Source organism: Agelaius phoeniceus, chromosome 3 (genome assembly GCF_051311805.1).
Source record: "Agelaius phoeniceus isolate bAgePho1 chromosome 3, bAgePho1.hap1, whole genome shotgun sequence".
Taxonomy (NCBI): domain Eukaryota; kingdom Metazoa; phylum Chordata; class Aves; order Passeriformes; family Icteridae; genus Agelaius; species Agelaius phoeniceus.
Genome location: NC_135267.1, coordinates 48,628,232 through 48,642,422, shown reverse-complemented (window position 1 = coordinate 48,642,422; position 14,191 = coordinate 48,628,232). Strand labels below are relative to the sequence as shown.

The window sequence follows — 14,191 nt, the reverse complement described above, 5'->3', positions numbered from 1 at the left end:
AATTCTTGCTTTCTTGCACGTTCTTATTTGCTTTTATGAAAGAGTGGCTAAAGTCACTGTTGGCTTTTGGTAGTCAGATGTTAGTCCTGTCTCTTGAATCAATAAATACACAGGACTGATTGTAGTACTTTCATTCTTTTTCAGTGACTTTGTTCAGCACTTTCAGATCTTCAGTGAGCTTATTGACTCCAGCTTCTGATCAATAAAATGTGTTTCCAGGAAATTCTGGAAGTGTTACAGACAACTCTATCACTCTCCACCACATTACTCCCTCATAAAACTGTCAGTTTTTTGCTATGATTGTTCTCTTTAGATATTTAATTTTCTTAGGCACCATAGCTATGGTGAAAAGGGCTATTGCTAGGAGACCGTTCTGTGTTTCTTGGCCATGCTAACCTGACATGTGCCAATAAGATTACCAAATGTCATATTCCATCATCATATGACAGGAGCCGGCATCCACTTGAAACAAATGCCTACTAGCTGAATGTAGCTCTTGGCAGCATTTGATTTTATAAGTGGAAAACCATTTCTTTTTCTCTTTTATTTATTGTAGTAGCATAGAAGATGAGGGTTTTTTTTTTCTTTTGGCATTCACTGAAGTTTTATGGAAGCCATTGCAATTTAGAATTAATTAATATTTGCATATAGCAAAGTGTTGACAATGACTTTCCAAAATTGTAAATTTGACATTTAACAGCATCATTTAAGAGAGCAAGAGCTTTCAAAACTACAGTTGAAATTAAATTAACTGTGATACAAATGTTTATAACTTTAGTCACTTACTGAGTGGCTAAGGAAGTTTGTGTTACAGCTGGAGACTTCCACATGGATGTTATGAGATACTTCCTCCCCAGTTACCTTGCCAGACATTATGTTTTACCTCAGGTATTTCTATTTAAAATGCTCATTATTTTATCTTGCCCAATTCAAACTAAAATTCTGTGCACCAAGACCAGTTTGCTTTAGTGATTTCTCATTTCAAATGCTTTAACAACAGACTACTGCTTTAGTTCATAGCCTGTGAAGGATTCCTAAGCAAGATGTTTGAGGACACTGGAAATCATACTCAAGTAACAGCTATCTGCCTCCATCAGACCTTGTGTTCATTTACTACATCAAAATTATTCAGTTGTCATACCCATAATTTACATATTTACCCAGCAAATGAATCAGTTTTAATGTACTCAGAGGGAACCCTCTAGACTATTTACTGAAGAACCTCTTGAAATGGCTTTTGCCCGAGCTGTGTTCCTCCAAATCGTTCCTTTTTTAGAATAAGGATTTAATCATTTCTACTGACTGAGGGACTTGTCTTTCCCTACCACATTCCAGGGAGACAAGCGTGCATCAGATGTTTGGCTTTTTACACCCACATTAGTATTTGAAGAGGTATGAGGCAATAGTTGCTCTGTTGAGGCATTCCCTGATGTCAGTAAACAAGAGTCCACAGTTACACTAAGTGATTAAGTGGGAAGCTGCCAACTCTTGTTTGATGAAATTCATAAGGCCATTGTTGAGGCAGTATATGTTGTACAGATGAGCAGTCATGAACTTCAATCTGGGAAGTACTGATGCATGTGCTTGCACCCATCACAGAGGGACTAATTAAAAAGTAGTAAAGTTTACCTCTTTGTTATTTCATTCTGTGCAGCAAGGGTGGAAGAATGCTTTATTTACTAATTGGCCAGGACATGAACCCTTGAGTTTCCTTGTGCATGACAAATATTGGGAGTTTCTCTTTTTCTTCCATTTAAGAAAATCACATATATGATATTGCTGTGATGATGATGATTTTCAGCATAGAAGATGTGTTTTCATCAGTACCTGAGCACTGCTAAAAGTGTTATCAATAGACATTTATGCAAGACCAACTTGTATTTTAAATAAAGCCTGAAAAACCCCTTGCCACAGGTAGTTATTTAGCCAGCTAGATTCCTTCCTTCCTTCCTTCCTTCCTTCCTTCCTTCCTTCCTTCCTTCCTTCCTTCCACTTCCAATAGTAATTTTTATAAGATAGGCTTTTCTGCAGCCCTCTGTCAATCAACACCCACTCCACCCGGCCCAGAGAAGAGACCATGACAGAAAGTGTGTCAGGTACTTCAGATCCTTCAATATGTGGCAGAGTTAATTAGCTCTTTTCTGTGAATTGCTTGTTTGTCCAGGTGTAGGAAAATGACCCTTTATCGACAACTCACAGCCCTTTAGCAGTGGAATGCGCAGACAGACTCTGCAACAGGGGATTTATCTGGCAGTGCTACTTCCATGGAATGTTTCTTTTCTGCCTGTAAAGCAGTTCCTCCCTCCCCACACCCTGCCATCCCTCTGCTCGGTGCATATCTCTGTACTCCCATGAGTCTGTGATTTACTACCTTTTCTGGAAACAGGAAGACTAAATCTATTTTCAAGTATAAAATTATATTCATGTCAGAGTTAGGAAATGAACTTTTTTTTCTCCAGATACTTTTTTGTTGTTGTTGTTGTTGCTTTGTTTTCCTCTGGTTTATGTGCAGATTTTCGTAGACTTGTTGTAGGAAAGATACTTTCAGAGCATATACAATCAAAGTCAAATGGCAAATTTTGTGATGGGTTATATAATTCTAGTATCAAAATCAGAACCCTCTTTCTTCATGTCTGTCCTGTCCAGGTAAGTCTCCAAGCCTGTCTGGTCTCTGTGCCTATCATTCTGTGGCTAACAATTAAGGTATCAGTGGCATGAAAAGAATTTTATCAGCACAATAGTAGATCTTTATATCACTAGGGATATCTCTAAAAGAGTCTGTTCTGGTGGTCATTACGTGTAAAACTTATATGCAGAATGTTTCACCAGTGATGAATTTGACTGTCCCCTTTGAATGGAGTGGTATTTGTTTGCTTTGCAGAGACAATGACTGATAGACAAATATTTCTGTCTCTTGTCTGGACCAGATGAGTTATCAGAACTATTCAAGTATCATTGAATAATCAAGGATAAGAATGCAGAAGGATTAAAGACAAGTTGCTGCAGAAATTAGACAAGATATGAACTGTATGTGATGGAATGAGTCAAGGCCTTTTTAATGTACAGAGTCTTCATTACTGTTGAAAAGGGAATTTGTCAGTGACTATTAAGAGAGAGGGCCATCCTTGAACCTGTCTTGACACATTTTTCTCTTTTCCTTTTGCTTTCTGCTACTCTCTCCTTGAAGGACTATAAAATATTGCTTGTGTATGATATGTACCTCTACCTCCAGTATTTGCAAGCTATTTATGTGTGCTGCTGCTCAGTAGAATGGGCAGTTGCTCAGTGCTCTTGCATCATGTTAGCAGTTCTGTAGAAGGAAATAAGAGATTTCACTTTGCTTACAAACTGACATTTGACATATGGTCTGTACATGTTTCATCTTGGTTTTTCAGACATCTGTAGAGGTGTGCACAGAAGCCATGCTCATGGCATGTCTGACAGCTTGCAAATGCACACTGTCTGTGCTGATTGGCTCCTCTCCCCATGTCCTTGGGGATGTTTCTCACACTGGGGGGGCCAGGCAGCTCACTCTGGCTACCAGCTTCTTGTCAGATGCAGTTCAAAGCATTGGCCAGCAGCTGTATACCTTCCTCCTGTATAAAAACTGAAATGCCACCCCCAATAAAAATATGCATTGTTATCATTGTTATTTTTTTCAAGAAAAATGTAATTGATTTTAACTGTTTAGTTAATTGAATAAGCACTAGTGCCTCATCTGTCTTTGGATGCTGACCTTGCCATGGATTACTACTGGCCTACTTTTTAAATTATTCCAAACACATATCTAATCTCAGTCATCCATGTTAAAATGTGGGATAAGGAAGGCAGGAACTTCATTGTCATACACGATTTATGTGGGTGGATACTGATTCTGAAACTCCAAGTTATTGTTGTCCTTTGTCCTTCCTCTTCCCTCACACTCACTGGAAATGGGCAAAATCTCATGACATAGAATGAGAGATGTGACCTGAATAAAACTAAATTGTATTGAGAGATGCTTTGTCCAGTGTAGTTGTCTCAAACAGAAATGTCTAAATTCTTGTGGTTGTGAGAGGGAAAATTCATCTGTCCAATACTGTCCCAAATCCAAATAGAAAAGGTTCATATTTCATCATTCCATTAACATCTCTACCTAGTGTTGTTATATGTGTTTATGCCAGATTTTTACACAAAACAGACAAAATGTGACATGTGAGAGTGGCATATTTGGCATTCAGTGTGCCAGATCTTTGGTGTAGACAAGAACTATACACTTCTGGGGAGCTTCAGACCCTCCATGTGCTTGCTGTGGAGTCAATCACTGCACACAGAGTAGATCTGGTGTGGAGCTCTAGGCTTCTTCTGTATGCACTGAAAGCTGATGCTTCAGTGGGCAGGTGATATATCCAGAATCTCTTCTGTATAACCTAGAATCTGAAACCAATATAGGAAATTCTGCTTGGCAGAATTTCTAAACATAAGAAAGAAAAAAGGCAGAAAAAAATGGTGACATAATACCTCTCATACTCCAAAGAGCTGCCAACCTCATCTTATAATGAATCTCCGTTATGGGTCATTTTTCATCCTTCTGTGGGCAAGGACCATGTCTGTATGTAAGTCTAAACTCTGAGCCTGTGTAGTTCCATCAGCATCAAGCTGATTTACTTCTGCTTCTGATGTGGCCCCATTCTCTGGCTTTTTATTAACTGATTGTTGGTGGTTGGGGTTTTTTTGTTTGTTTGTTTGTTTGTTGGGTTTTTTTCCCTTTTGATTGTTTTTTAACAGTCACAGAATAGTAAATGATAATAATAGATTGCTGCACAGATGGGTGTATCAGCATATGTCTGTAGGGGGATGTGAGAGACTGAACCGTGGGACGACCTCCCTGACATTCTCCAAAGCCTTTTTTCTTTTCCCAGGCTTTTTGGGAGGGTGTTTGTCTGACGGGGGGAATTCATTAGATATGCTGGAGAAGAGATTTCTTATGTTTGCTTGCAGATCTTTATAGCTTTCATGGAGTGGGATGCACAGTTCCCATAAATATGTGATAATGATCATTTGGAGTGTGAATGATAATTTGTGTAATGGGTTCCCAAAATATGGGCCATGTGCCTGCTGAGTATGTCTTATTTTAAAATAAATGTGCATACATAATACACACACAGACACATGCTGCCTGCATATGCATCCATAATTTAAAATCTAAAATTATAATTTGTTTCTGAAGGAGACAAAGCAGCAGCTCCCCCAGTACAGCCGTAGCCGTTGAGCAGGAGCCCAGCCGTCAGGATGGTTTTGCGAGCCCTGCCGGAGATCACAGTCCCACACGGACAGCTGCAGCTACAAAGCACCCCAGTGACCTAGATTCAGCTCTAGATTACTGTGTGCTTTGGCCTCTGCCTCCCATCACTGCACCAGGAGTCTGATTTTGTTGCACAAGCTAACTTGCTTACTGCTCTGACCCATTTTACCATAGCAACCTGGTTTGCTGTACCAGAGGCTAGAAAAAGCGCACAGGCGACTTTTTCAGGATTCCAAGATTAAATTCCCTCTCTGCTCTTTTTTTTTTTCCTTCACTGCCCTCCTTCCCCCCCAAGAATGTGCTTAGCAGACATGACGAAGAAGAACTAATGCTTTCCAACAGCACTGGAAGCCAAGAAAAGATTTAGGCGAGGTATTACTTATGTACTTCTAATACATTGCTTATCCTGATGAATGTTTTTGACTTATTTTGCTTTCCTTGGCAGAATGAACCAGATGTTTCCCTTGCCCCAAATGTCTCTTTCTTGATTTTCCCTCATTCATCCCCAACCCTTTCTCCCAATCTCCTGCCATTTTTGGTTTCACAAGTATATTTCATTTTGTCCTATTATTTTGATTTTTTGATAACACAGGAATAAGTGCAATCAGATGTGCAGGACTAAAGCTGCTCTCACTGCAGTATCCTAGCTGTTGTCCATGCATTTGTATGTTTACAAGGGTCTATGTGTTAAAAACAGGAGGAGGTGGTTTAAAGGCAGCTCTACTCAGACATTAATTTAGTCTTTTACAGATGTAATAATCTGGGGTACATCAGGCTCAGCATGGCCAGCTGGGCAAGGGAGGGGATTGTCCTGCTCTGCTCTGCAGTGGGGCAGCCTCACCTCTAGTCCTGTGTGCAGGACTAGAAAAAACATATAAAAAAACATATAAAGCTATTAGAGAGCTTTATATCTTTAAAAAAAGCTCTCAAAGCAGGGCTACAAAGATGGTGAAGGGTCTTGAGGGGAAGTTGTATGAGGAGAAGCTGAGGTTGCTTGGTCTGTTCAGCCTGGAGAAGAGGAGACTGAGGGGAGGTTTCCTTACAACCTGCAACTTCCTCTTGAAGGGAAGAGGAGGGACAGACACTGATCTCTGTCGTGACCAGTGACAGGATCTGAAGGTGTCAGGGGAGGTTTAGGTTAGGTATTAGAAAAAGGTTCTTCACCCAGAGGGTGGTTGGGCACCAGAACAGGCTCCCCAGGGACCTAGTCACAGCATAAGCCTAGCACAATTCAAGAAGCATTTAGTCAACACTTTCAGGCACATGGTGTGACTCTGGGGATGTCCTGTGTTGGACTTGATGCTCCTTGTGTGTCTCTTCCAACTCAGAATTGTGATTCTGATTATGACTGAGGAAAAAAAAAAAGATAACCTAAAACACCATGTTTGAGAACACATTTGAGAAAATCAGATGATGACGATTTTTAAATATTTTGTCCTTTTTTTAAATGTTGTTGAGGTAACACTTTATGTTTGCTAAGCTTGGAGATGTGCACATAGATATAAGAATATGCAAAAAAAATATGCAAAATCATAAGAAAGTCAAAAGGAGACAAGTGTTATGAAAGAAATTAGCTTTCCCCTCCATGTTTCATATATTTCTGAAATGCTCTTGAAGCACCTGAGCATTTTTGCTAGCCAGCCAAAGGAATTTTGCTCAACACCTCTCAAGCCCATCTGTGACTCTTCCTGCCCTCATGGGTGCTGGGAATGGTTCAGCCAGGCTAACAGGCATCAGAAATACATTTCATTTTGCAAAATAATTTGGGAATCTGTTTTGCAAATCACACAGAGAGTCTCAGATATTCACAAATCATAAAATTCTGGAGTCTGCTTCTGGCAGTGCTGTTGTGGGGGAGCATTTGATTTAGGTTTCTTTCTGCTGTAGACACATAACTCCTGGTTGTGTTGTCTCATTTATTTTTAGCTTCAAAAACCTGTTAAGAGTCTTCATTTTTCACTAATCAGCACCAGTATTGTAAAAGGCTCAAGCTCCATATCTCTCCCAGCTGACTAGTAAAAAAAGGCACGAGAGTGGTACTATGTAAGGCTCTCAGAAAAAGTGGAAGGTGCCAAAGTGGTTCTGATGAAATTAAAAAGTACATCTCTCAACATTCCTCCTTCAGAAGAATTGTCCTTATCTCCAGGTACGTAGATATTTGAGCTGTTTAAGCTGAGCACTCTTGCAAACATTTTGGTTTTAATACAGGGGTGAAATTTCTGAGACAGCTGATGGCCAATGTCTTGAACTGTGTCTGGCAAGAAGCTGGTAACCAGGGATCCTTCTAACCCCACATGTAAGAAACATCTTCAAAGACATGGTCAGAAGAGCAAATCAGCACAGACTAAGGGATATTGTGTGTTTGTGAGGCCTGCCAGTGTGCTGTAACACCAGAACTGAGCTTACCTGAGAGTCATGTCTTGTACCGTATCCTCTGTGGGGGACAGAAGTTTTATTCTGTGTAAATGCATATCCAAAGAAGTTTTAAATTGTAATTGCAAGATTGTACATGAACAAACCACTCTGGAGAGGGGAGAGGGGCAAAGAGGAATACATCAACATCTGTTACTCTCAGAAAATTTCAGACTCCTTTTCAGAAGACTTTTAATAAATAACATCACTGGTGTCTTTTAACCCTGCAAAAACATCCAAGAATCTTAGACTTTCTACCTTATTGACAACCCCTACCCAAAGAAAATAAAAAATGTAGTTGAAAAAACCCTTAATAGCTGCTACTTACTCACCTCAGTTTCTGGGTATTTGACGTAATTTCTGCTCACTTGGACTAAAAATCATCTGCTGGTCCTTATGAAGAGATTGTAGATCTGGTTTTTGATGTAGACAGGTCTGACAGTGCCAGGGCCAGAAGGCTGCTCTTGGTGGGCAGCACTCCTACCACTTATGCCTAGATTGGCTGTACACTTTCCTCCTCTGCCATGTCCTTTGACAGACCTAACTGTGACTAGCCTTGCCACAATAGTGTAGTCTTTGGCTTTCAGGCAAGTAAATATCTCTCTTCCTTTATTAGGGGAACAAACCTTGAAATTCTCCAAACTTAGTCTTAATTAAGTCAAATTAATGAAGTCAAATTGCAGCAGGGTTTCAATATAAATGGAAAAGATGCTGTGTTGACAGTCATTGTTGTGCTCATGGTACAGTAATTCTAAATTTGTCTGTCAGGCTGGCCTAACCTACATGGTGAACATGGAAGTAAACAAGGAGGTAATTGCAATGCACAAGGCATGACAAATTCAAAGACAACATTACCCCTCCTCCTAGGTTTAAGAAACCCAAAAAACCACAGTTTTCCTGAGAAATTCTGTCTTCTAAACATTAGTGCTGAGCATAATTTTCTGGGCTTCCTGAATTTAGAAACTTTTATGTGTAAAGAGAGAGAGAGTTACTCTCATATATCCGCTGCTATATGCCCTTCAGTTATTTCAAAGACTGCATGGGAGTCATTAACTTGTCTTGTGGATGGACTCACCTTAGTGAACTGATCATTTTTTATTGCTTCCTGAGGCTCTAATCATGGGGATTATTAGACTGTTTGCAAGGTGAAGAACCATCAGAGGTGCAATTTGCCAAATGTGGGGTTCAAAGAAAGAAATGGTATGTATCCTGAGCAAAATTGCAATGGTCCTTGGCACTGTAGGCTTTGTCGCTGTGCAGAACCTTGAAAACCACCCAAAAATTAGATTTTTACAGGCCTAAGTGTTGTCTTTTTTGTCATTTCTCACATAAATCAGTTACCAACTGAACAAGGGATATTCCAGCCCCTATCCCCTCCATATATCAAGGAGAGGGAAGAAGGAAGAATTTGGAGTGATGGTATTTGTCATCCCAAGTCATTGTTACATCTGATGGGGGCCTGATTTCCTGGAGGTGGCTGAAAACCTGCTCATCGGAAGCAGTGAATTAATTCCTTGGTTTGCTTTGCTTGTGTGTGCAACTCTTGATTTCCCTATTAAACTTCCTTCATCTCAACCCATGAGTTCTCTACCTTTTGCCCTTCTGATTCCATTCCCAATCCTGCTGGTGGGGGAGTAGGGGAGAACCTTTGTGGGGCTTGTCTGTTGACTGGGGTGAAACCATGACAATCACAAACTGCAGATGCTGTTTTACAGATCCTAATTTTAGTGTTCCCACACACCACAGACAAAAACTGCAATCTGCATTCTCTAGTACACATCACCTTTGAGCTGGCACAGTCTTTTAAATAAAATTCTCCATTCCTACTCATCATTCCAACTCATCTTTAGAAGCCATTGTGTTTAACTTACTATTTTGCATGCTCCCAAAGCACCTGTAGGTTCTAGCAAGGGTTCAAGAATGCACAAATGAAGTTTTCCATTTCTCTGTCATATATTGGTGAAAGATAGGCAGTCCTTTTTTCTTTTTTTTTCTGAATGCATAGCTACAGATAAGTAAATGGTAGCTAGAAACAGAATGGAAACAGTTCATTTAGTTAGAAAAAAAAACAGAAAGTACCAGGGAGCTGTGGAAAGATGGAAGTATGTAAAGGAGACTACAGCAAGGAGAAGTAATGAAGCTGGCACAAGAGAACTTGCAAGAGAGCTGGGAGGGGCTGGAAATACAGGTCTCAAGAGCATGGGTAGGAAGTTCCTCAGCTGGGAATAGTGAAGCCAGATTTGGAAGACAGCACCAGTGTCCAGTGTTTATGAAGACATGCAGCTGCTTCTGCTTTGGATGAAACTTTTTTTGCAGCTGCTGGCTCTGCTTAGGAATGTCCTCTGCCTTTGGGGCCATATGATACACATCAGTGTTGGAAAGAGATAGAGCACTAGCAAGCCTTTAATTCCATCCTAAACTGTGCTGTCACACAGGATGAAGAGAAACATTTTGTGTTTGAGTAATAATTTAAACTATGTATTTTTATAATTGCTTAAGTAATGAAAGATTCCTTGGTTTTTTTTTTATTTGTGCCCACTCACTTTTCCAAAAATATTTTCATAATAGGTAGGACTGTAAACAGGTACATTTAAAATCACATAGAAACAAGAGTTTCCTTGATTAATATTTATGCAGCAGGAACTAAAATAAAAGAAGAAAAAGAAGAATTAAGGTAATTTTCAAAGCCAGTGCTTTTGGATAGGTGATAAAGAATTACTTCATTTTTATTGTTTTATTTTTATCAGATAGTGGTGTTTGGGACCTGGATGGTTGAACCAAAAGAAGAGAATGTGGTGGAAAAAGCAGTCTGTAAGACTGAGACTCGAAATGCTGGGTTTGCTTTGGTTGCCTCTCCTGAGAGGATGTGAGAGATGGAGATTGTGACATGCTCTCCTTTTCCCCCACCTCTGAGTTACTGATTGCATTAAGATTTATTCTGCTTTGCTTAGGAGACAGAAGTTCATATCCCTTTTGAGCAGGTTTTGATCTATGCAGACACTCCAGTAATGTTTGGATTAAATCTCAGTAGCACTTTTCTAAGAATCTGTGTTCTTTGTGCAATAGGTGCAACAACAAGAAGGGTACTTTGAATGATGCATCACATTGATTAAAAGAAGAATGGACTGGGCTTCTTAAAGGCAAGAGACAGAGGATGCAGAAGGCAACTGAAGTGAAAAGAAGAATGGCAGAACTGAACCAGGATATGTGCTCCACAAAGGAAGCAAGGATCTTGTTTTTGCTGGAGCCAAGTTGGCATTGATGAAGGAAATGCAACTGAATTTAAGAGTTCAAGAATGTCTGCTCACAGATTAGCCCTTTGTGGTATGCATACCTTTCTAGATTCAACACCACTGAGTGTACTGCTAAATACTGAATGCCTGTGAAAAATGAGTCTTGACATCAGATTGGGAAGAAGATTCCCATTTCACAGTGTTGTGCCATATTATTATAGGGTTGTGAACTAACAGCATAATGGGCTTTAAAGTTTACCTTTTGTGTTGTAGGAAATTATCTATGGTCAAACAAACGCTTCTGATCTTACAGGTGAATGATATTATACCATTTAAGGCTTTTCAGATATTGTGATATGGGCTTTGTATGCAAATTCTTATAGAGAAAAACAAAAATAACAATAATGTTAATTTTTAATAGATCTGTACAAGTAGCATAATAAGCAGTCTAGTCAAATAAGACCAATATCGAAGATATTAGACTCCTGTAAAGAAGAAGAAGCTGTGCTACCTGAAAAGTGACATAAATTTAGTGTCATATTTATAGCTCTGTCCAGTGCTTTCTAGTAGGGGAAATATTTGCAAGAAAAACTAAATATTAATATGTGACAGAAATACAAGAACATCAACATGCAAATTATATTCATATGCCTACAGTCAAAGGTTCCAACATTTTGTGACAATACTATTTAACTGCTTTGGATATTTTTCCCCATCACACCATCTTTAGAGTTTTCGAATTCAAGCAGATATATAATTGTGGTGCTTAAAAGTGCATGAAGTTGTTTACAATAAATAGACATTTTGTTTTTACTAAAGCTTATATGCACATTAGCAAGTGTGCAATCCTGTCCAAATGGGTGCAACAGAGAGCTGAACATCAGGCATCTGTGCCACACATTTTTGCAGTGGGAGTTACTTAAAATTAGCTGTGTCTAATCCTGTGGATCAATTTTCATTGTAATTTACAAAACATGAGAGGAAATCCTGAAGAAAACCTTTTGTCTCAGCTTCATCCAACCCCAAATTTAGTTCAGGTACTCAGAGTCTGCTGTGATACAAACAAAACTATTCATTGTAGCTCAGGATGCACAAGCTGGGCCTTTAAAAAATGCACTAACATGCTAATGTAGATTGATCCTGTTTTACTGACTATTAGAAAATTTGTTTCGCATGACACAAGAGGTGAAGAAGTTTAATTTCTGTCAGTGAATTTCTTAAAGCTCAGATAAGAAAATTCCATCCCACTGTAGGTGTAACAAAGCTGTCATGCATACAGGGCACGTAAGACAAGTTCCAGATAATAGTATTGATGGCTGCAGTCCCAAGAAAGCTAGGCATGCCTTCTAAAGGTGAAGATGTGCCATGCTCTGAATAATCTGATCTCATTTACAGTGTTCTGGTTTGTTCTTCGTGGTAATTACTGTGAGGCTAGAGGTCTGGTCTCTAGAGATGACTGCAGTTTAATGATGTTTGGTTGCCAGTGAGTTATCTTCAAAACTCTACTTAGCACAGAAAAGGATATAAAAAGATGATTTTTTCCCCTACTTTGTTGAAAAGAAATCATAGAGTAATTTATGTTTGAATGGATCTCAGGAAGTCATCTGGACTAGACCTTGTTCAAAGCAGGGCTAACTTCAACTGTCTTCAATGAGAACTAGCACATGCAATCATATGGCTTCCTCCAGTAGCTTAAAGAAGTATTTTCCCATTTACTTGTCTTTACTGAGCTCTCTAGAGCAGATGCCCACCCTCATATCCACTTGTTGACCTTGCCTCTGATCCCAGCTCATGAGTTTGTCCTCTGTCCCTCAGCCATTCCATAGTTTTGCCTTTTCAAATAACTTCTCTGTTCATGTTTCATGGTTTTCCCAGTGTCATTTTACATTTCTTATGAGACATTTTGTCTCCAGCTCTTTACTCCTGCAGGCACAGTCAATGATAGCAAAAGGCAAAGGGCTTCTGACTGTGTGCTGGAGACGCACATAAGCCAAGTCATTGCCTTCTTTTTCTGCTATGCTCAGAGAGTAAAAAACAGGAGACATTGAAATTATCAGCAGAGAAGAAAAAAATATCAGAAAACACAAAATCTCAATATATATATAATTAGAATGCAATATAACTTTCCATTTTTTTCTAGAAATAAAGTTTGTTTGTTGCTGTATACTTGTGGAATTATTTGAAGTAGTGTGAAAGGAATGAAACGAAGACATAAAATATGACTTTCAGAAGAAAAGGGATTTAATAAAGTTTAGGGTATAAAATTATGTATTTTGGATGCCTCTCTAAAGATAATTAGGGATATATAAGGTGTATATATATATATATATTATATATACACACATGGAACATCTAAATTTATATATTAGTAGATAGGTGTTCATCAGCGTAGTTTTGTCAGAAAAGTGTGACTTTTCTTAACAATTTTTCCCTATTCCAAATTTTCATCATCATTGCCTGGGTAGACAGTAGGGAAGAGTGTGCAATAGTATTTTTACATCCATTCTGTATACACATGACAGTATCATATATGCTCAGAACAAGTTGCAGGGATGTGGGGAATCATTCTAGTGTTCTTATGAAAAAATCCTGATCTTCCTGAAGCTAGGAGGATTCAAGGAATCAGAAATTCACTCACTTACATGATGATGCTGTGAGGTGTTTATATAATGTTGCCTTATCAGTTTTTCAAGGTATTCTTATAAATATACATCATGAGTGGTCTTTCAAAACAAAGTTTTGTTTTATATCAAAGCCCTGAGATTTAAAAAAAAAAATCTTCTCTTTACATCTTTTATGCTGAAGTAAACAGTGAAACTGCAGAAATTATTTTGTAGCTGCATTAACTGGAGTGGGATTTCTCCCGAATATTGGCTTCATGAATGGGGCTGGGTTTCATTGTTTAAATGGCTATATGGAAAAATGTGTCTTTTTCCAGGGCATCTCATCCCCAATAACAAATAATTCTTCTATTTATAGCAAATTAGCAGTCCTGTAATAAAAATACGTTTGTATACCAAGGACTATGTGTTTATTCTCCAGTTTTCAGCAGTTCTTCACGTCTGTTTTGAAGCCAGACTCTGGGAATGGGACATTGAAATCTTCAAGTCAAACGCATGCTTAAACAGGACAGCCTGCATAACAAATTAGACGTGAAAAATACATGGCTATCCCTTTACTTAAGAGGCAATTAAAATCACTTTCGTGGATAAATAGCCTGTAATTGTTATGGCAGTCAGGAAGAAGATCCAGTAAGGAGTTT

At 38.9% G+C, this 14,191-nt stretch overlaps 1 long non-coding RNA gene across 1 annotated transcript; it reads left to right on the top strand.

Moving 5' to 3' along the window:
- The first annotated feature begins 5,275 nt into the window (after nt 1-5,275).
- Nucleotides 5,276-13,949, top strand: LOC143693553 (uncharacterized). Its single transcript, XR_013181340.1, has 2 exons — nt 5,276-5,656; nt 10,763-13,949. It is a non-coding gene; the product is annotated as an uncharacterized LOC143693553 (long non-coding RNA).
- Nucleotides 13,950-14,191: the final 242 nt, after the last annotated feature.